The sequence below is a fragment of the Protopterus annectens genome, chromosome 6.part0, assembly GCF_019279795.1.
Source record: "Protopterus annectens isolate FY-2018-M chromosome 6.part0, PAN1.0, whole genome shotgun sequence".
NCBI classification, from domain to species: domain Eukaryota; kingdom Metazoa; phylum Chordata; order Ceratodontiformes; family Protopteridae; genus Protopterus; species Protopterus annectens.
Genome location: NC_056737.1, coordinates 1,955,215,179 through 1,955,236,325, shown reverse-complemented (window position 1 = coordinate 1,955,236,325; position 21,147 = coordinate 1,955,215,179).

Below are 21,147 nucleotides of genomic sequence, written 5' to 3'. Positions count from 1 at the left end.
TGATACTGTAATATGGGGAGCCACAATAGGGACAAATTGTCAATATTTCAGTACTTACCCATTAACGCAACCAGAAGCAAAGATGAAGAACACGACAGGATGTCAACACTACAATTCCATATTGAAAGCACTTTAATACAATACAATAGGGCAAGAACAATTACAACTCTACCACAGTAAGCCTTTAAGTTAGAAAAAGTTGAAACCCAGTCAGCTGTAAAAATGTAGACGTGGTTTTCCTACAAAATCTTCTTATATCAAAGCATACTATATCGTGCACAGTTAGGCAGCAGAGTTTCAACACTTCCAAACCTGCCAGCCTCTATAAACTATGTTTCTAGTAAATATTAACAGACAAAATAACTCCGATGAGTTATGTTATATGCCTGCATACACCAGGGACCCATATGGGTACCCATCCTGGTAACCTCTTAAAAGTCGCCCTCCTTATCCTAACTACTCTATTATATCTACACCAACATAAACTGCTCTTATATTTCAAAGTACACAAATCATCTCAGTGACTTAAAATTCAATCCAGCTCTTCCATAATAAGCCCAATTTCAACTTATAAGCAAAGTACGCTCATGTAACACCACAACAATCCTGTTTACTAAAAATTTCCGCAAATTGGCGATAAACATGCACTAAATTGAAACCCTGACTATGTCCAAGGAAGCATGACCAAAGCCATAACAGAACTCACCCAAAATCCATAAATATCCCAATCACTCAACCTCTGTCTCTGCCATGCACACACTCCAACTTCACATCCACATGTACACACCCACCAGTGCAAATCCACTGCACTACCAAAACAGATGCATTCACTGTTGTACCCACAAGAAAATCTGCACTCCACATGCCCCCTGAGTAATGGGATACCTCTACACAAAAGATTTGTTTATAAACACACCCACCAAGGTAAATCAAATGAAGCCACAAAAGCAATCCCCAAGGCAGTGGACTTTCCAACACATCACATAGGAAATCATTGTACATCACAAGGAAAGTATGATTCTTTCTCATCCTCACCTCCCCAAGCAATCAGCTAGCACTCCCCAGCACCAAGTGGCACAAATCTTGACATGCAGCAGAAAGTGACCTCCTACACTCTCAGCTATCTGTACCACAAACATGCTTTGCAAGCAACCTTAATATGTTTTCAGATTCTGCTATCAAAGGTCTGCCAAATACAACTTGCCGAAACTCTGTCCTTGTTTTTCTTATTTTATTTATTTATTTTTTTTGTGTAATAAATAAAATTACCAAAATGCTATAATTAGATGACTCATCTCCCCAAACTAAATAAAGGAGTCTGGATGACCAAGCAGAAAGCCTGCCACTTGCTCCCTCCCTTACTCTCTGTTTGCTGCAACTGCGCATGTGCAGCAAGAAACGGTTATGGAGGTACCACAACCTGCAAATAACTCGGAAAACTACTGTCCCTTCAACAACAGTCTCTCCATGACAAAACAACACCTTAGCAAAGGATCAACTAATGAATCATTTAACTCACCACCAACATGAAAAATAAATCCTGAAAACACAAATAAACAACAAACCTGGCACAATGGACCAAGTCACAAAACAGCCACTACAATGTTCGCAACACCCAGACCTCTCAAAGGCTGTACAATAAATGAGAGAATACTCAAACTCAAGTACTGAAGTTCTGAAGAAGTCTGTATTTTACAGATGAAAGTGCTTAACCGATTGTCACAGTAGTGTGTATAATTTCAATAAATTTTCTTGTACTTGCCCGGGTCCAGTTTCACTCGTACTGTTTACCAAGCAGAGACAGCGTTTTGTCTCGTTATTGTATCTTCTCAAGTACTGAAAGCCCAAAATCAACCCAAAGGAGTTGAATGACAGACAAAACCAATCTAAGGCCTTTTCCCATACCCTCAAGCCATACATTACATACACAAATGCTTTATTTCCATATCCATGTTCTAAACCTATTCATATTTTGCAATCAAAATAATGTGTTCAGGATGTTGCAGTATCCAACCCTACAAATTATACTCCTGTTACAATGAAGCAGTGCTAAATTGCAATTAAAAATCAAGTATCCATTTCCTGCAACTAATCATGAATTAACTCCGTGTCTTGCAGGTTGCCTGAATTTGGTGATTAAATAGTAAAATTAACTTATCTTCTTTTTTGCAACTTTTCACTGCTTAATCGAGCTAATCACGCTTTATACATTGTTTGCTGTGTCAGAGCATTTCCATTTCACAACCACCAAATGTGTTCCACCAGTGAATTCCAACAAATGACCAAAACTGGCACCAATGAAAGCAATAAAAGATGATACTGGCAGAACGTATAACATCACTTCTCATACCATTAAAGATTCCTTACTCAAAACTATGCTAAACAGAAAACTATGATAATGCTGATGCAGGGACAAAACACACACACACACACACACACACACACACACACACACAAACACACACACACACATAAAAAAATAATTAAAGACTATATACAGAGGTAAAAAACAAGTGAGTGCGCAAATATGGCTCTGGCTGGATGAAATAATTTATTAAAACAAGAAATAAAACAAATAAAACAATTAAGTGCTTTCACATCTCAGCATGGAGCTTCATCAGTTTTAAATAACAAATCCAAATAGCCACACATTTACAACTGTAGCAGTGTGTATCTTCCAATCACAAAGCACATCTAATTATTCTATTTAAAAAGCAATAAACTTAAAGACACAGTGTATATCATTAAAACATCACATTTTGGCAATGATAAAAAGATAACATCAAAGCAAAAACTAATAGTAAAAACTACAAAAAAACTACAATAAAACTAAAAGAAAGAATATACACTACTTTTGGTTAAGTGCCCTGTCTAATAAAAATGGTTTAATGGAAACTCTTATCATTTAAACCATGTAACCTATCTGCCTGAAGTTTCATGATCCATTTTGTCTCCACTATATTGAATGATTGCCAGAATATGAAAATGTGGACAATGGAAAAAGAATGAATGAATGCAAAGTTGTTAAGTTCATCAAAGTGAAACCAATAAATGTTTCAGATATTTAACCCAAATGTATTATTAGATGCATGACATGTATTGATGTAATGTATTGTAAGTGACAAAATGGACACACTACAGTTTTCTTAACAAAAAGGTATCTAATAATACTGTTAGAGGCAAGTACTTGCATGTAATATTTCATCTAAATGATGCAGATATAGTAAAATTCATAACAGTCAATTGGAACTATTCAGGAAATGTCCTTTCTGCCATCAGGTCAAGCCTGGGCCATGATCCCAGGTATGGTAGGTTTGGGGAACTCCCGAGCCCCAGATGAATGTTTTTAACCTGCATGTTACACACATTGACAAATTTAAGCCACTAGAATAAATGTAAGTGTGTGTCTGCATGTGTGTGTGTGTGTGTGTGTGTGTGTGTGTGTGTGTGTGTGTGTGTGTGTGTGTGTGTGGTGCAAATTTCATTTTTCTTGCAGTGGCCTTGCATGCAGCCAGCAAAGCAAAGATAGAAAGATAATTTGTGCTTTGGGAATAGATTCTAGATTAAGAGCACAAAATACTAAGCAATATCTTAATACTGAGCTATGACTGATCATTGATTCAGCTGTTTTTACCCACAAATGGTCTAGCACTGGACATGTATAAAACTCATGCTATTAAGTTGCTCCTGTTGTGTGAGAATATCATCAGTTGTTGGTGTTTGAACATGGGAAGATTTTTGCCAGCATGTGTGTGTGTGTGTGTGTGTGTGTGTGTGTGTGTGTGTGTGTGTGTGTGTGTGTGTGTGTGTATACGTGTGTGTATATGTATTGTGGGGAGGCTGTCTATCATAACATCAAGGACACAACATTAAATTCAGCAATAACAAAAATGTCACTTTAATACACAAAATGCCGAAGCACTCATAGCAACAAACCAGCAGAATGCCAGAACTACCTCCTGCTATGGACCCAGAAACAAAAGCTAGCAAGAGTCATGTGGGGTGGGGGAAACAACTTCAGTGTTGTATATTCGGAGTGATATGCTCGGTATTCTGTGGTTTGATGTTCTGGTCCTCAATATTGTGATGGTAGGGTGAGTGTGTGTGTGTGTGTGTGTGTGTGTGTGTGTGTGTGTGTGTGTGTGTGTGTGTGTGTGTGTGTGTGTGTGTGTGTGCACATGTGCGTGCATGCACACATGTGTGTGTGCGTGCGTGTGTGCGTACGTGCGTGTTTATGCATTGGAAAGGGTAGGAATATCAAGTCTATTTCCACAGATATGCTCTTCATTAAGGGAAAGGGTTTGTTAAAATGGGAGTACTAAGATTCCTTTTTGGCTGTGCTCTAACATAAATAATTCCTGCTAAATTATACAAGGTCAATAGGAACTTGGAATATCATGTTCTAAATCTCTCAGAGATTATAAATTTAATGATAAGTATAGTCTAAACAAATACAAATCCAACTGCTTTTGAATTATGCATTTTATTAATTCCAGGATTTTAGATTTATATTCCTTAGAGATTAAGTATAACTTGTGGTTTAGAAATGGTCTAATTTGTTATATTTTCATTCAGCGAAATGGGAGGATTTGATACTTATTTGAGAAATTAGGAGCTTGCATTATATACAACTGCTCCAAAAGTAAAGTTCTTGGATCTTATTTTTGAGACTTTTCATAAACAGAATGTTGCTACAGTGCCAGTAGTGCTATCAGTATAGAACATCAGGAAGGCAAAGTGTTTAAAGAAAAACTCAGAATGTATAGGAAGTTTTAATTCCTACAGAACAGAGTATATATAACTACAAGATGCTTGTACTGAGGTTTTTACTGTTGCAGAATAAGGGCTAATAATGATGCAGGTGTTTTTGTGCCTCTGGTATCCATTATCAAATATCTGAAAGTTAAAGTGATTGATTTCTGATCAGCAAAGTAATTTGGGTCACTCCTCCCCCCAAAGAAAAGGAAATATATTTTATTTCTGATGCTAAGATATATCTTGGTAGTTGCAAAGACAGTTCTGAAAAACGTATCTCCTCTGTATAATTAGTTGTTCATGTTTTATGAAAACCTAAGGCCTCACTGGCTGTGAACTTTTGCAGTAATATTGATGCAATGAGAGATATGTTACCTGAACGTTTTAATTTGGCATTACAGGTTTTCTTAAGGCTAGCACAAAGCTGTACTACTACAGCTATAGGTTCATAGATTCATATGTTCTATAGGTAAGTACTAGGGTATCTGCCCTTTTGGACCACTTTAAGTCTAGCCAGTTTCCCTTTTTCTGCTTGAAACAACCTCTTCCATTTGGTTATAGACTGACCTTACCAGTTTTATGATTGTTAATTATTCTTTACCTCTATTGAGATTAACTGGGATCATTCATGCCAGAGATAATTTGAGGGGACCCATACATGGGATAAAGCATTTCAGTGCTGTCTCTGTCCATTAGTAGTACAGGAGGCAGTCCTAGTGTAAATGTTCTGCTTCCTATCCATAGATCCAAGTTGCACTTGAATATGGACAGAGATGAACTTTGTTTAATGTGGATGGGAGTCTGTTCCAGAGCAGTGGTATCCTCTGTGAGATATATCTGTCCACCCAAACCTAGGAAGGTTTGTATCCCTAGAACAAGTATTTCTGATGTCATTTAACTTGCTGATGTGCAGTAAATCCATTAGTATCAGAGGATGCTTTGCATGCTGGACACAGGTCACCTCTTAGTGGCCTGTAGGATACCAAGTAGTGATAGGGCTTTGGGTCGGTCCATGTAGGACATGTTGTAAGGTATCTCTGTGGGCATTCCAGCCATTTCATGGGTATGGACAGATGCATATCAAAAGGAGCATTATATTCAATGGCTGGCTTAATGAGGGCTGAGTAAAGGGGGTCAATGACACCCCTAGATCTAAACACAATGCCTTTGTTTATAAACTGTGCAATATAGAAAGACTTTTTTACAACAATGGACACATGTTGGTTAAAGGTTAGGTCACTGTACACATAACTTCCCCAATCCTGAATATCTAGGTCAGAGTTTAGGGGTATATTGTCGAAGTGGTAGTTCCCTTGCGTAGATTACTTCCCAAAGGAAACAATAATGCATTTTTTGGCATTAAGGTTCTGTTCATGATTTTGGCATCAGTTATTTATTTTGGCAAACCTTCCTGCAGGATGGTTAAGTTATTTGTGGATTCAATGACTGTTCCTTGTTTGTAGTCATCTGCAAACTTATTCAGCCACAGCCCTTTGGTATTGCTTCTACTTCAGCAAAGTAGGTGTCAGACAGGACAGTTCCTAGCACAGAATTATAGGGACTCCACTGCTGACTGATTTCTTTGAGGAGATAACTTCCACTGTTTTGATTTCATGCATCCTATCTGTGATCCAGTTGGCAATCTAGATTGTGACAAGGATTTTTATATCAGTTTATTTAACTTTTCTTGAGTGAGAAATTGTGTCAAAAGGTCTTGCCAGATTGAACAACCACAAAGAATATCATAGACTGATCTGAACAGACTGGCCAGTGGACTTGACATAATATATCAGCACCCTGGCAATTCATATTTCTTCCTAATGTTTCATGGAATAGTTTTGACTAAAGTTCTTCCAAGCTATATTATTGCTATTTAAGCTTTCTATATGGATACAAGCTGCAGTTTTCAAACACCTTAGGGCTGACAATTCATACGTTCAGCTGGATATTTTCCCCAAACAACTTCTGGTAATCTCAGCATTAACAGATTGTTATGCCTACCATGTTTAAAGATCAATAATTATTTCTCTTAACTTATTTTTCTGTTCAGCTATTAGACCTGAAACTGTTTAGTGCAATATCTTAAAAGACCTTTGAGGAACTGCGTACCCCACAAATCTTTTTCTCGTTATATTGAGTGTGCCAGCTACTTTGCTTCGGAGTATGATCTCACAGTGTGCAGCATACATATTATTCCTGAGAAGCATTGTGTTTGTTTTTAGGATACCTTGTTCATCTACAGAGGAGATAAACGGAAACCTCTGAATTTGTTTTCAGTAAAGAAAAACCTTTTTACAATGGCAAATTTCATAGATGAAGGCATTTATTTAAGCAAATGTCCTTTTCTTATTCACTAATGAAGAAGACGTGAATCTGATGTAAAATTGCAGTGTTGGACTGAGATGCTAGAGATATAGTTATAGATTCATGGACGTTATAGCTAGCACAGTTGATATTTGTCACAGTAGTAATCCTCAACATTCAGTCATCATGGCATGGTTTTCAAAACCTTTGACCCAGTTTCATGATTTAAGGTAGCAACTGTTTTCTTATGCCAATTATAAACTAATTTTGCAAAGCTTAGAGAAAGAAGAAAGAAAGAGTACAAGGCTTGTCATAGAAAATTAGTGGTCAGCACTGTAATGCACAGTCACTAATGTACAAATCTCTTGTTTTGCTAAGAGAGATCAAGATTGCAGTGCCGTGGTGTTTATCTTTTTCACAAGATAGTGTGTTCTAAAATATTGGTATAAATAAGTAGCATGGAGTGAGTGTGTGTGTGTGTGGGGGGGGTCACAGCCCCTTATATTGGGGAGTACACGGAGCCTGACCCTGCAGAAATCCTATTCTTGTTGATTTTGTGAACTCATTTGGGATTCACTTTCCAATCATTCTGATGATTTGTGAGTGATATTATGTGAGTGATACCTTTCAACCTCTTAGAGCAAGAAAGCTGCACAAAGCCATAAATAAAAGTGGGACAGAGACTCAAAAATAGGGACAATTTTTAAATATTGCTCTTACAAATTTAGAAAGTTGATAGAATAACAGGCTGTACAATAACATGCATTTTCTGAAGGGTATGAAGTCTGAAACACAAATGCTTATCATTATTTACTTACTTCAGTCTTTAATGATTTACCACAAATTTGCCAAAAAAACACAATTTTATGACAAACAGACCAGTAATATTAGGCAAAAATCTAAACATTCTGCGAAAATCTATACAGTTGAGACGTATGATGTGAGTTGATTTGAAAAGAGTTAACTTTTCTTTACTGGGACAGAGGAATGGTTTTATGTTGTTGTGTCTTTCGGCTTTTCCAGGGTTAGGGGTCGCCACAGCGGAACTCCGGTCCGCTAATGATTGGCAGTAGACTTTTATGTGCCGAGTTGCCAGCTCTAATGCACAACCTTCAATGAAGGTACACCCATTCACGCATGTCTCCACACAGAAGACACTCTAGCTGAGAATCGAACCGGACAGCGTCTTACTGTGAGGTGACAACACTACCGCAGCACCACCACCGTTCTTTAAATAACATCTGAATGTTCATTTCCTCTACAAAGTCTCGGCCTGTTTTTTTTATATCAGAACACCCCCATAGTTTCACAAGTATATGAAAGAGACTGAAAAAGAGCTGTCTGTATTACTAACCCAGGTATGGCTATTACCGTCTTGTCAGCCTTACTGAAATGATGCAACGTCTGTTAAAACTGAGCTTATTGTTCTGAATGACATCACTGCATATGGTACTCATTAAGCTTCGTTTGTGAATCTGAGTCCTTTAAGTTAGATCACTGCTGCTACAGTACAAGTCAGCATGGGTGATACAAGCCAACATGGGTAAGGAATCCATCTTAATCACAGAAATGCTACTTGTAGTTCCCTCTACTGACTGCATTATGATGCTAGGGGTAATAGCCAAACAATATAATCATGTCCCATCCATTGTACCATAATAGCACACTGACGTTACATCATGTGTTTTACCTCATTCTTCTGCTCAGACAGGTTTATAGTCAATGTTATTGTGATTAACCGATATACCATTCAACCTCTTAGCTTCAGAAATCTGGACTAAGCCTTAAATAATGGGGGTCAAAGGCCCAGAAATAGCGACAGATTTTAAATATTGCTCTTATAAACAATGTGTTGCTAGAATAACAGGACTTGTGTCAGCGTGCGTTTTCTGGGGGATGTCAAGTCTGAAACTTAAATGTACGTATTATTTAATGACTTTAATCCATAGTGATTTGCAAAAAAAAAAAAAAAAAAACATAAATTTTATGAGGAGGAGACCAAAAATATGAGGCAAAAATCTGGACATTCTGTGAAAATCTGGACAGATGAGAGGTATGTTAACCGAACTTCTTTACATCTTTCTCACTATCAGTTTTGTATTATTTTATTTTTGTGCCACTACTCACTAGCATCTTGGCCAAGTGCATAACTTCCCATGGAATGTAACTCATGGTATACCTTATTTCTGTGTCACATCAGAGGTTATCTAAGCTGCATTAATATTAGACTTGTTGAGTGTGATAGTTGTAAATGAAGAAGGTTTACATTATGTATTACTGCAAGTGCCAAGACCATAGAGATGCTCCAAACTATATGTCACATGTACTACTGTCTTATTCAAAAGAACACTATTACAATATTTATTTGAAAAGATACAATGCAATTTTTATTCAGAAACACTTTTGAGAAGACCATGAAACCAACAGACTTTCTAGACTTACCTCTGAGCTCTCCTTGAGTTTTTCTCATATTTTTGACATCCATCATGAAGTTTCTGATTTTCTGTTAAACTACTGAGGATTAGTGACTCAGTAATGCCTCACATTACAATGTCATACTTTTTATTCTTCAGAAAATGCATGCCATTGCAAACCCTTTTGCTCTATTAACTCTTTAACTGAAATATAGTAATATTTAAAACTGTCCCTGCTTTTGGGTCTTTGTTACATCATTATTGATAGCTTTGCCCCTGGCAGTGGTGTAGAAGTCAGTATTTTCACCTCACAGCAAGAGGTTCTCTGGTTCAATTCTCGGCTAGGGTGCCTTTTATGTGGAGTCTGCATGTCCTTCCTGCATTCATGTGGGTTTCGTCCCCCATTCCAAAGACATATCTGTAGCATTTTCTCCAGGCCTCCTCTGAAAATGGGCTCTGTCCCAGCTGGACTTTCCTGGTAAACAAATGTTAAATAAAAATAAATAATTTTTGACCAAAGAAGTTATGATCTGCGATTCTAGAACTCTTACTAACAGTAAAAATACAGTAAATGCAGTTAAATAAATATTCCCCAAAAATTAGAGAACATATTGCTGCCAGCAGTGTGTGCAACATTACATTGCTCACTAGCTTAATGACACTATAACGTGATTCAAAGACATGATAGTCATATGAAACAAGAACTCATCAGCATTTTGCTAAAACAGATAACCACGTGAGTGTTTCTACTACTAACCCATACAAAGCAGTTGCCGTGGCAGTTACACGTGCACATAGACATGCACACACACCACACACAGTCACTGACACTCATCTACACTCACACATACATCCAGACAGTGTCTCTCACACACACACACACACACACACACACACACACACACACACACACACACACACACACACACACACACACACACACACACACAGCTTTACAGCACTTATCTCACATGGGCTAATTATCACACTCCTACCATGAGACTGAATTGGTACATCCCAAGGAAAGACACCCAGCACATACTTTTTTCTTGTTCCCCAAATAGTACAGTAGAGCTATTTTTTTGATAAGGGTCCCAGTGAACAGTTCCAGAAATAACCACATGGCTAATAAACATTAGACATTCTCCTGCACTGCCACTTTGTATGTAACCTTTGTCAGTGAGCCCAGTATGGCTCTACAAACTGGAACCTTGTTAATTCACTGGCACTGCACTGGTCCCTAAATCAGAAACCCAAATAAGTTTGCATAATCCAGGATGAAGGTAGTTTGTTCATTGCAATATGTGTATCTGAATCTTAGCAATTATTTCCACTGCTCTGAGGTATTTTTATCCTACCTGACCCCCTTTGTTTGGTCAGATTGGGGCTGCAAACATATTCTACTTTCAGATTAAAGATGTATTTCAAAGTCTGAAATCTATAAGCATCTCTTCAAAGATAAACCTTATTGCTCAGTAGGAGTATATGAATTTCGCTACAAATTATATGTCTTTCTGCAAAAGCTCTCATGCACCTTATCATCAAAACCGACCTTACAGAAAGTACAGTACCAATAACCTCAAATTATTTATTGGCAGTGTCTGTCCATATAGCCCATCACAAGGATGAAGTACATTACTGTCATCTCGGCTCAGCTTTTCTTAAATCATTTTCCCAAAGCACTCAAAACAGTGACCTTTTCCTTTAAATGTGATAAGACTTCATTTGTAACTACCTCTGTGTGAGGGATTGTCAAAAGCAAGTCTCAAACAGAGCTCACTGCTGAAGCTGCTGTCTATGCCTCTGGCTTCTACTCCCACCTAAACAAGTGCACATAAATCAGTCAGTCTCTGCTGACACCAAATACGAGACATTTAAAAGCAAACCCCATTGATCGTATGCCTATATAAATAAATTATATGATCAAATTATATAGCAGAAGAAAGAAATTAATGCTTATAACAGGCTTCATTCTATCAAACATCACAGCAAAAGTAACTAAGTATAATGGTAAAGAGCTTAAGGGAGCCATTAGGAAGCTCAAAGCTGTGAAGGAACTTAAAATAGCCATGAATGTCAAAAATAACTACAAATCTTTCTTTAATGATGCCAACAAGTTAGGAAATAATATCTAACAATGTTGAGAGATAGTCCACAATAATATTGACCACTCTGATGTAAAGAAATAACTAATATTCTTCATGACAAATTTCGTGCAAATGTTACCCCACCTGCAGTTATAGCTATTCCACAGATTCCACAGTCCCAGCCACCACTGGAATTACTAAGGAACAAGTAATCTCAGCTCTCTCAAAAGCTAAGAACACCTAATCCATGGGTCTTGGTAGTATACCTGGCTGCCTGGTTATAATTAACAAATGTAGTTTACATAAAACACTACTTAACCACTTTAATGTACGCCTCTCTAGAGCTATATTCTATAAAACAGCCATTGTAATGCCATTACACAAAGGTGACCTAACCACGGAGACTTGTAGCTATAAACCCATTAGTCTCACTAACCTCATATTATCTCAAACCTAATTAACTTGGACATTAAAAATATCTTAAATCAGAAACCTCATTAATTCAGCTTTACCAAAGTAAGGTTCTACCTTTTATCCTCATTAATTTATTTGCAAAAGGCACTAAAGCAGTAGATGGTGGATATGCAGTACATATAACATATCTGGACCTAGCCAAGACCTCTGGCACTATTCCCCATGCAGACATGTTGACAAACTTGCAAATCGGTTTATAAACCATTATGTTGCCTGGTGTCTAGCTTAGCTAGTTGGTTTAATTTCTCCAAATCGTTTGGGTTTCTAGTACCATGACTGGAATGAACTCCATTCCTAAGTCAAATTAAGGTTAAAGTTCATAAACTTAGTATTGTTTCAATCTTTGATGTTAGCCAGAGGTGCTCTTTGCAGTACCCATAATGTGCCCAGAACTGGCTCTTTCAACAATTCATATGAAGTTATACATATCAGCAACATATCTAAATATGACTGTAATGTTTTTATAAGACCCATTGCTCCTACTACTGTTAGAACTGCATGGATATCCTTCTTCCATATTGCACTCATTTTTCCCTCAAATCCTGGTATTTTACAACTTTGTCTCTCTCTCTCTCTCTCGCTGTACATATGACACTGTAATCACTGGGTGTAGCAATTTCAGTGATCAATGCTACTTTTGTCTTCTTTTCATGGACTACTATATCTGGGTTTTTTGTATCTGTTTTTGAACTTTTGGAAATAGTTGATATCATGTGATATAAACACCATCATTATCTGTAATGCATTGTGGCTCATATTTTCAATTCTTCTCAGCTACTACAATTTTGTAATGTTTGCACAATCCCCAATGCAACAGTCTTGCCACATTATTGTGCCTTTCAGTATATAGATCATCTGCCATTAGTGTATCACACCCAGCAACAAGATATGCAATTGTTTCCAGTTCGCTTTTACAGAACCTGCATTTGTCTGCTTCTGCCGCATGTTCAAAGGGATTTGTAAACCAATGTGTATGCAGCTCACTATTCTGTGCCACTAATATTAACCTTTCATCTATGGTTTAAATTCACCTTTTCTTAAGCGTTCATACATCAGCTCCTGATCAAAATGAGGTTGTTCCAGGAGTTTTCTGTACTTGAGACTGTGTTTATGTCTTTTGTATATTTCGTGTCTCCTCATCTGATCCTTTTCCTTACATTGTTTTGTTTGTTTGTTGGCACATTCAGTTGCTGACTGTTTTTTCTCTACTTCTTTTTGATACGACACATGTGGTTAGAGTCACAGGTGCCTCTTTTAAAAGGAAATAAATTACCAGTGGTATACCTCAAGGCTCAGTGTTGGGCCAGTTTCTCAGACCTTCAGACCAACATTTCTGGACTATGGTTAACAATGTTAGCAGAGGACTCCAACCCTAATTCTGTTATTCCATCTTCCTCTGACTCACACTCAACAAAATCTAGTACAGTTTATTTTGGTAAGAAAAACATTTTACCATACCATATGGCTGGCACACCCCTGCAGTCAGTCACTGTCATAAGGGATCTAGGTATTCATATTGTTAAGTCTTTACCTTTTGACAGTTACTTCCCCACTGTAGATCAGAAAGCTTTCTATGTAGTTGATCTTCTCTAAACCCACAGAAGTATTAATTCCTCCTTTACTCATATCTCATTAGACCCATTATTGAATATAATGGCCTTTTGGCATGTATTTGTGTAAATCTGTGACTCAACCTGAGAGACCTCAGAGGTGTGTACCTAGAAAGATAAATGACATCGAAATTCTTAGTTATTAGTACAAATTGACAACTCACCCTCTGTACTCGGTCTTCTATAGAGTTTTCTGTGGAGATTTGTGTGTATCCTTTCAAGGCATGAAAGATCCATTCCTCTTTGACTTCTTATTACTTCAAAGAACAAATGGTTCTTCAAATACCACATTAAAGTGAATAAACCATCATCAACAGATAAATAAGATGCAGTAGAGAGAGATATTCTTACCTCGATATATCCCCCACCACTGCAACAAACTTCTAGTACTTGTAAAACATAACAGCACACGTGACATATTCATGGTAAACCTAGATGGGCAGCCTCAAATTCTTCCTTGGTTTATCTGGTCTTGCTGTCCCTGAGGCAGGAGGAAACTTATAAATATGGTTTATAGGCTATGCTTGTAATAGTCTGTGGACTGACTGCTTAGCATTTACCTATGAATTTATGAAATTATTTATTTAACATTTGTTGACCGGGAAAGTCTGACTAGGTTCCACAGAGCCTGTTGTCAGTGGAGGCCTGGGGAGAGATGCTCCAGATGCATGTCTTTAGAATGTGGGAGGAAACCCACACAAACACAGAGAGAACATGCAAACTCTGCACAGAAGGCACCCCAGCCAAGCATCGAACCAGAGAACCTCTTGCTGTGAGGCGACAACATTAAACGCTGCACCACAGCACCACCCAAATTTACAGTGGAGATTCAAAGAAAGATCCAACTAAACATTCCATTCTTAGGAAAAAGCATTTGATAGTTAGGAAAATACCAAATTTACTCAAACATTCTATGAAACTACATATTACTTTATTAATGTGAAATACATAACAGTTTAAAGAAATTATAATGAAGAATAAGAATTTAAAATGAAAATTAAACCATGCTACATGAAGTCAATATGTATAAATATCAAAAATACTCAGTCTAGGGATTTAAACATTTTCTTCAAAATCAACAGAATGGTTTGGAGAGGCAGGTATATTTCACCAAGGATACCACTGCTATGGATCAAACACCCCATCCTCATAAAACAAAGTTCATCCCTGTCCATTTTCCAGTGTTTAGATCTATGAATAGGAAACTGAAAAATTACCCTAAGACTGCCCTCTGTACTACTAATGGACAGATGTAGCTCCTAAATGCTTTCTCCCATCCAGGGGTCTCCTCAAATTACCTGTTGTATGATCCTAGTTATTCTCATTAGGAGTAAGATACAGTTACTGACTATGGCATGGGTAAAGCCAGTCTATAACCAAATGGGATAAGTTATTTTGAGCACAAAAAGAGAAACTGGCTAGGCTTAGAAATGGCCCACAAGGGCAGCTAACCTAGTGCTTACATATGAACATTTGAATCTATAAATGTGCATTTAAAGACTTCTCTCAGCATAGTATATTATCTGAAATATGTTTCTTTTTTGAATCAACAGACATATTGAAATTTAAAGTCAATCCTGAAATATATTGATTAATTTAAAAAAAAGAATATTTTAATGAAATTTGTGTGGCAATAATATATATATATTAATCTTTAGTAAATTGTGAAGCCCTGTTAATTATGAATGGCCTAGTTGCTATTATAGTTCTGTCAATAGTAAACTATTAAACACAACTGAAAATTGTGAATCTCATCCTAGATTAATGAGTGTGTATATACCTTTAGAAGCTATCCAAGGGCTTGCACTAGAGCATAAATACTGAACATGTGCAAGCCTGACTGTCATTTTGTAGTTAGCTGTTGAGATGTGAACATGTACGTATGTAAGCTTGGTCTGTTAGCTAGTTCAATCATATTTAGAGATGCTGTTATCCATCCTGATGTGTTTATATATATTAAAGCATCTGAACAAAACCCAAAAACTTATTGGTATTTGTATTATTTGTCAGAAGTGGTATGGCTAAAAGGACATGGGCCAGAATGGGAGCCAGAAGCAAGATTGAAAAACACAGCCAATATACAGCAGTGAATAATTCCCATTGTGTGTAAACTTTGCAAATCAGGTCAGAAATAAATTTCAGGTATTAAAACTTGCTCAGCACTCTTTTCTTTTGTATAATATGTAACCAGGCATACAAAATGTTCTAAATGATATTTGCCTAAACAAATATGACGATATTGATAAAAATATTCAAATTACTATGGAAAATGTTTGAAATAAAGTTTGATTGGATAAACAAATAAAATAAAGGGAAACAACTGCATTTTTTTCGCAAAACATATCTATTTTCATATTAAGAAAAGATATCTGAGTTTTCAGAAGTGTATAAAGTGTTTGTATGTTTGTGTAGTGTTACAGTAAAGCTATTTCTCAAAGTACAGCCATTACAAGGCATGTTTTGCAAAGTAAAGTATTTCAAAGAGTTTATTGTGCATTTAAATGTGGTTACAAGCTCACAAAACAGTTTGTTCATACATAATTAAAATGCCCATATTTTCAGTGCATTTGTATATACTTTGGGAGCATGGCAGATGGATTTTGAAAACCCAGTACATTTGTGTTTGACAGTAATATTGCTGAGAACTGGAGAGTGTTTGAGCAAGAGTACATTTTCATACAGGCTGCATTTTCTGATAAAGATGACCATATAAAGGCATTTATTCTACTTAATTTAGCTGGTTCAGAAGCTATACAAAGGGATTGCTCATTTGTGTATGCACTTCCTATTTATGCTGGAGAGGGAGAAAACCATCATATTGTTGTACAGGCTGAATCAAAGGAAGACCCAGAGTGCTTAAAACATAAATATTTAGAAATGTGTAACCTCCAGACAAATGTTACAATGGAAAGGCACTTATTTTACTCAAGGGATCAAAAGCCTGGTGAAACTTTTGTAACTGACCTGAAAAATAATGCTAAAATGTGCAGATCTGGTGATTCAAGGGATGAGTTGATAAAAGACAGACTTGCGTGTAGTATAAAAATGATGCTGTGAGAGAGATTTTTCTTTGTGACAGTTATTTAACTTTGAATAAAGCCATTGAGATCTATCAGATATATGAGCTTACAGAAAAGCACACAAATATGCACACTTACAAATGAGAGCAGCTCTAAAAGACACAGTGATAAAGCTCATGTTGATAGTATGCAGCACTTGGCTAAAAGAAACAGGCCCAAGTACATGGCAGCTGTAACCCCTGCAGCACCTACTGGTAAACCCAAGAACTTTCTAGCATATTCCAGAAGCCACATAGTCTCAGTAAAGCATAAGTTTGAGTCAGAAAACTCAAAGCATGGGCCCCACCCAGGTTTCATTGTCAACTGTAGCAATTGTGGTGGCAATCATGAACCTAAAAGAGAAAAGTGTTCATCTTTTGATCAACAATGCCACAAATGTAATAAGTAGAATTATTTCAAAAAATTTTGTAACTCAAAAGAATGTAGGCACTTTTTTATTAAAAGGTAACATTTTAAGAAACAAGTTGATCAGTTAGACAGTGGCAATTGCACTCTTTATGTTGATGGTGTGTCAGTGCTTAAAGAAACGGTCAATGCAGTTGATTTAAGGGCCAAGAATGAAGTATTTTGCACTGTTCAAATAAGTGGCAAACCCACAGATCTCAAAGTTGACAAAGGTTCTAAGTGCAATATTATGTCTGCAGAAACATTTGCTAGAGTGTGTAAAGGTGAAAGGCTTGATTTGGCAAGGTGTGCAAAACTCGTTGCTTATGGAAGTGAAGAAATTCATACCGGAGGCTCAATTATGCTTTCACGCTACTTTGCATGAAGAAGTTACGACTTGTTATTTTAGGTGGTCAAGAGGCATGCTCAATTATTATTAGGGCTCAAAGACTCTTTGAAAATGGGACTGCTTTCATTTAATAAGAAAGTCCACCATGTTAGTTTAAAAGACCACCACTCTAATTTTGCCCAACACGTTTTTTTCTACCTATGCTTATCTTTTCTTAGACAAACTAGGCAAGCTTCCAGTTGTGGACTCCATGAATTTAGACCCAGAGGTCAGTCCAGTTATCAGGCCAGCATGTAAAGTTCCAGTAGCCAGGCAGGACAAAGTCAAAGCTGAGTTAGATAAAATGGTGCAACAAGGTGTAATTTTTCCAGTGGAAAGGATTAAAAAGATCTCATCATCTAATGCACACAGTCAAAGAAGTTGCAGCCTCGATGCCAACTGCCACTATTTTTTCTGTCCTAGATGCAAAGACTTCATTTTGACAAATTCAGCTTAACCAAAAACCCTCATTGCTCACTACTTTCAGTACTCTGTTTGGCAGGTACAGAATTTTGAGAATGCCATTTGGGATAAATTCTGCAAGTGAAGTCATTCAGTGTGCAATGGAGCAAGTTTTTTTTTCTGGGCATCCTTGTGCCATTATAGTAGACAGCATACTGGTAGGAGGTTGTGATGAAGCAGAACATGACAGAAACCTCAGAAAAGTTCTAGAAAAGGCACATCAAGCGAATCTTAAGTTCAATCCACAGAAATGCAGATTCAGGCTACAAGAAGTTTCTTATGTTGGTCACTTATTTACAAGTACAGGCCTATGACCAGACCCTTCAAAACAATCAGCCATTCTCAAGATGCCAGCTCCAGACAACATTTAGGCCCTGCAACATTTTCTTTGCATGGGCAACTACCTAGGCAAGTTCATTCCAGACTTGAGCCAATGTTTAGCACCACTCTGAGAGCTGACAAGTAAAGATATATCCTGGTCTTGGTCAGAGCAACACCAAACAGCATTTGATGTCCTGAAACAGAAAATCATCAATCCACCAATATTCAGATACTATGATGTTCACAAACCTGTTACACTTTCCTGTGATGCTTCAAAATTTGGTCTTGGTGCAGTCATTCTACAAGACGATCACTCTGTTGCCTACATGTCAAGAACTCTTACCCAAACTGAACAGCAGTATGCCCAGATCGAGAAAGAGCTTTTGGCAGTTGTTTGCATGTTCGAAGTTCCATGATTATGTTTATGGTAGACCTATCCAGATCGAAGCAGACCACCAAATATTCATCAGAATTCTGAGAAAGCCAATGCATTCAGCTCCAGCCAGACTGCAACACATGATGCTGAGATTGCAAAAGTACAATTTTAATCTTGTCTACAAGAAAGGCAAACTTCTTTAGCTTGCTTGATACATTATCCAGATTGCCCAGAAATACTACTGAACAGAATGACAATCAAGGTTCTACATTGCTTGATGATTTTGAAGTAATGGAAGTGCAAATTTTTCTTCCACACATCTTGATGAGCTGACAGAACACATAGCCACAGATTCTGTTTTAGAAAGGCTCAACCACTTTTTCAATCAAGGATGGCCATCAAAGCAAGGCAATCTAGTTTACCTCAAGAACTGCAACCTTATTTTCCATACAGAGATGAGATTTTGTCTGCCAAAGGTATCATAATGAAATGTCCAAAAATAATTGTTCCAAAGTACTTACAGCCAGAGTACATAACTACTGTGGTCACCTAGGAACTGAATCTACCAAAGGAAGGCAAGAGACCTAGTATTTTGGTCTTCTATGTCAAAAGGCATTGAGAAAACACTTTCTTCTTGTTCCATATGCAATAGTACAAAGCCTCATCAACAGAAAAAAACACTTCAGCTTAACCAGATTCTGGAACTACCTTGGTTGACATTAGCCACCGATATCTTTGACTGGTCAACATTATTTGTTGTTAGTAGACTTTTACTCCAATTGATTCGAGGCTGACTTACTTCCTAACCTAGCATCCAGTACTGTCATTACTAACATGAAGCATCATTTTGATGTACATGGTAGTCCACAGAAAATTTATTTCAGACAATGGCACGCAGTTTACAAGCCAATAGTTCAAAAGATTTGTTGAAGAATGTGACTTTACGCATGTCACAAATAGTCCAAAGTATCTGCAGTCAAATGGTTTGGCAGAACATATAGTTCAAAGTGCAAAACAGTTACTTGGGAAGTCAAAACAAGATAATACTGATGTTTTCTTGAATCTCTTGAACCTCAGAAATGTTCCTCTTGATAAACATCTTGGTTCACCTGCTCAGAGACATCTGTCGAGACAAACCAGAACCACATTACTAATCAGTAGTCAATTGTTGGTTCCATGTGTTAAGAATAACAGATCAGTGAAAGCCAATCTGTTAAGGAAATGCCTATCCCAGAAGTCCTACTACAATAAGACCAGTAGACCACTCAGTTCATTACGAGAGGGAGAAGTGGTAAGGATGAAAATGCCCAAAGGTTATGATCAGATCAGTGTTGTGAAGCATATTGGTCCAGAGCTGAGACTGTACATTGTGGAAACAGAAGGAGCAACTTTTAGGCAGAATAAAAAACATTCAAGATCAGTGTCTGAGCCTATACCACAGCATATAGCCTGTGAGAGAGACTTTTTATCTCAGAGTGAGTTATCCAGTGTTCCAATTTCAGAGGAAGTTCCATAGGACATTCCTGTTCCTATGATGAATCCAGATGAATCCAGAAGTTCCTGATACAAGTTGTGTACCACAGACTGTCCCTGTTGCTAAATCTAGTCCCAACTGTTATGTTGCTGGATATGGTTGAATCTCTAAACCCTGTAGCAGATATGAAGCAACTTGGACATGAACATTTTGTTTTGTTTCTAATGTACATAGTAATGCATGTCTAGCTTTAATATTGTTTTGCATAAAGGGCAATCTTTTTAAGAGGGAGGATGGAGATCAATGAGTGTGTATACATGTTTAAGAAGCTATCCAAGGTCTTGCACTAGAGTATAAATACTGAGCATGTGCAAGCCTGACTACCATTTTGCAGTTAGCTGTTGAGATGTGAACATGTATGTGTGTAAGCTCTGTTGGTTAACTAGTTTGTTCATATTTAATTATGCTGCTATCCATCCTGTGTTTATATATATTAAAGCATCTGAACAAAACCCCAAGCCTTCTTATTATTTGTATTAGAGATGAACAAGTGGCATCATCTTTTTGTATACCGAAATCTGATTGTCTAAGATTGATAATGGACGGTTCGCAATGATTACCAGAGTACAATGCATCATTGAGGGCTAGCAATACAACTGACGTTAAACCCAAACAAACCACCACATATCCTCTGTGTCAAACTTTAACAATGAGTGAGAAGGTAAAAACCAATTAGTAAAAACAAAATGAAAACTCCAGCAAAGCTAGAACTTCCACTGATTGACCTCCCAAACCTATTGTACCAGAGGCACATGGGATATATGCAAATGATCCATATGAACAACAGGTGTTTCAGCTCATTGGCAATTCTGAATGCCTATGACTTGTTTCATCATTTTACTGTACAATTTCAGGACAATAAAGCCAAACCCCACTAGCTGTAGATATGCATATTTCAGCCTTGTTATGATCTCATCAGCACAGCACAAGCAGAGTGTTTGACTAAGCATTAGAAACA